This window comes from Frankliniella occidentalis, unplaced genomic scaffold (genome assembly GCF_000697945.3).
Source record: "Frankliniella occidentalis isolate FOCC.00 unplaced genomic scaffold, Focc_3.1 Scaffold1, whole genome shotgun sequence".
Classification (NCBI taxonomy): domain Eukaryota; kingdom Metazoa; phylum Arthropoda; class Insecta; order Thysanoptera; family Thripidae; genus Frankliniella; species Frankliniella occidentalis.
In genome coordinates, this window is record NW_026267131.1 from 4,143,904 (window position 1) to 4,147,637 (window position 3,734).

Consider the following 3,734-nt stretch of genomic DNA (forward strand, 5'->3'; position numbering starts at 1 on the left):
CCCGGTCCGCCCTCTCCCCGTTTTTACCTCCCCCAATCTCCCCGGCGCCATTCCCCCATTCAGCGGGGTAGTGTGCCTCTCATTAGGGGAGGGAAGATGGTGAGGTGACCCGGCTTGAATATCACATATTTTCAATATACACTGGTTCTTTAAAATTTGCGTTTGTAGTGATATTGCCGACTTCAAATAACACGCAGATTATGAGTTTATCATCAGATCAGATTCCAGTAATTCGAGAGATGTGTCGTCTGTTACCGTCGCATGACACTACCGGGGGATATGGCATTCTTAAATTAAAAAGTAGCAGTAAAATTATCATCTGGACCGAAGTCGTACACAAGGGGTGGAAAAACAGAGCCAAAACAAATTGGGACGCTGGCAGGGCTGCCAAAGCAGAACACACAAAGGCAGTCCCGGCTGCAAAATGAAACAAAAGTCGTAAGTCAGACGAAATTAGTTCTGGTAGGAATGGAGTCTAATTATTATAGCAAAGTTGCCCCGACAATATTCGGAATAAGAAGACGGGGAGAGAAAGGGGACGATGTGACTGAAAGAGAGGCGTTAACTGCAGTGGTAAGTTGCCATTTGAGTTAAATTTTAAAATGGATCTAAATCGGTTTCAGCCCACCAAACTTCAAATTTGGGACCCCAATACTTGCATGTTTGGCCCGAAGATCCCAAAACTTGCAAGCTAGGGACAACAGACCACTAACTAGGATGCAAGGCTCATTCGAGAATGCGGGACCCTCCGAGCATGCAAGGATCCTTGGATCCTTACCACCCCCCCCCCCTTCCCTTTCTCCCTCTCTCTCCCTCGATACAACCTGCCACCCTGACCGGATGCAGAAGACGTAAGAAGTCTTCCGTTTCCGCTTTTTCGCTTCTCCGAGGGCCTTAACGGACAAGGAACACAATGGATCCACTGCCTCGACTATACCTCTCGCTGTAGTGTAGCAATTTCATTTCCTTGTCGCTCTGTCTGGGAGCTGTCTCTATCCCTCCCATCCTTCGCTTGGCCTTTGTATTTCTTACCTCTCTCACCCAGTCCGTCCTCGACGGATGGGGGCAGGGATTCATACAGAATGAACAACTAGATCGGCAGTACCTCAAGATGAAATTACATCTAAACCATATCATAACTTACGAGCAATCTTCAAGCACATTGCCGAGGCTGCTTGGTTTTCAAGCAAGTCCCGTGTTAAGCTCCCATAAGAGTGCTTGAAAATCGAGCAGCCGTTTTTGCCGTGGCTTTCAAAATTCTCGAGTAAAATCGAAGTACTAAAAGATCAAGGATGAGGAAGTCTTGATGGATGTCTCTATCGGTACAGGAGGCCGATAGGAGAGCTCACCGGAAAAGCCTTTCAAATCGCTCTAACACGTACCTCCACCACTCCCCTCCTCTTGTTTTGGCTGACTTAGAAAGCGCTTGCGGTTAGCTCTCCGATCGCCCTCTAAAATAACGCTCTGATTGAGTGTCATCGGGAAACAAGAAACATGCGTCATTCCAGAGCTTTCGGTGAGCAGTCCCTATGCGTGACTTTTACATCCTCAAAGAGCGTTTTTCCTTTATTTGTCAGACTGAACGTATATTAGTAATGCAAAAAAAAAGAAACCACTTATTTATTTCTGTTATGAAACTCTCCGTTCCGCGCTGTTGATGCAAATGCACGTTAATGCCCTCATCCCTTTTACCTCTGCCCTCTCTCTCCGAGCCCCGTTGGATCGTGGCCGGGAAGTATATATATGGCAGGATGGACAAAGCAGTACAAATTGCAAGATGATGTCGTGGAAACTTGCGCAATACAAATTGTAACTATTTTCTGCGCAAAATTTTCACAAAAAAACACTCTCGTTCGCATCATCTACTGCTTGTTTGCTTAGTGCTGTCGTCATCTCGGCGGAATTTCGAAAGAGACTTTGGTCCCTTATTGTATCGACGAGGTTGGAGAAAAATAGGTCCGGGAAAATTAGGTCGGACATCTAGCTACACCACATAGGGTGAGTTGGGCTTAAGCATTTACCGCACCGAGCGGACTTTTGACTTTCTCTGTAGTAGGTCTGCACACTCAGTCAAAGTCGCGGTCTTTCCCTCACTGCACTTAAAGTACCTTTGGGGATTTTAGAAAAATCACCAGGTCGGAGAAAAACATGTCGGACAATCTAGCTGCACCGCATTATTGGCACGTAATCCAATGGCCAGCTCCTTTTGTCTCTTCCTTTCCGTCTGCAGCTCTGCCGGCGGCCGCTGGCGGCATCAGTAACGAAACTGGGATCCGGCCTGTCGCGTCCCTTTGCCTGGATAGCCTTTTCACCCGCATTCTGTCATGAGTCGGCGCGCAACGCGCGTCTGGCACACAAACAGCTCCCTTGGAAGAAACTTGGACGAGGAGGATCTCTCTCTCTCTCTCTCTCTCTCTCTCTCTCTCTCTCTCTCTCTCTCTCTCTCTCTCTCTCTCTCTCCCCCCCTCTCTCTCCCCTCACTCCCTGGTTTGCTCGCGCCAAGTGCCCTCATCTGGCCTCGCCCGGGGCCCCAGACAGCCCGCAGCGCACACCGACCGGCGCACAGCCAGGCCTAGTCTTGCAGAGGGGGTAGCAGCAGGGAGGGAAGGCGCCACCCCGCTTTGCCAGTCTTTGCCCACCAGACGCAGGGTGAACGCCAATCCACAGCCACACCCCGCACGCCGCCGCCCATCCTCCTCATCCTTGCTCCATAGCTCCCCCTGCTCGTCGCGGTGAGGTGGGCGAAGGCGCCGGGTAGGTAGGCAACTGATGCGCGGGCGTCGGGCGGGCGGCCTACCTCGACCTGCCAGGCGCTAGTCGGGGGAGAGAGAAACAGTGTGCGATCAGCCTGATGCCACGGGAGGGCAGACTGACGGGGCGCACACGGAGCGGGCCAGGGCCAGGCGGGTGCCTGCCGTTAGGACGTGATCCTGGTTTATGATCGTCGAGCCTGGCGCTCACGCACGGGCAAGAGCACGGGCCGGGTCAGCCCCGCCACCATGCATAGTCATAAGAAGGACGTGCCCCCCCCGTGCAGGCCCCCTCCCCTTCATGCCTGCTTCCGTTCCCGTACCCCTTCCCCTTTCAGCCTCCTCCGCACTCCCCGACAACGTCCACCCCATCACCGTACCGCCTTCTCCTGGGACCTGTGCTGTGCCCCCATCCCCCTTGTTCTAGCCCCACAACCGTCGGCTGCAATCCTAGCAACTGCTACTACAGCCTTGTAGCCCCTCTCTACCTACCCCAACCCCCGCCCCTACCCTTCCCTCCACACGGGGGCTCGCCTCAGTAGAACCCGGCTCTTGCACACACCTGTCATGTAGTCCTCGTTGGTGTTCGGTGAGGAACCACCCTCCTTTCCCAATCACGATTGATGAGGTACCTGTGTTCGCACAGCCCCCCTCAAAAAAAAAATCTTGTGCTAGATTGTAGTACATTATCCACGTACTTGCTTTTTCCGACAAAAACGAGAGCTTGCTTTTCCAGCCGAGAATGCCGGCTTCCTTTCCAAGGAATCTGTCAATCTGTCTTGAAAACGTCATCTTTGGTAATGGAGCTCTTGTTTTTGCCGAATTCTTGGGTACCTTGCGCTTGTGTTGAAAGCATCTCTTTCTCCCTGAAAAAGGTGCAACATAGCACCTTTGTTTTCTCCAGTGTGGCGACCGGTTCTTGACTCGCATGCCGCCCGCGGTCGCGTCGTGACCCGGTCGACTCTCCGGGACAGGCCGAGGCGG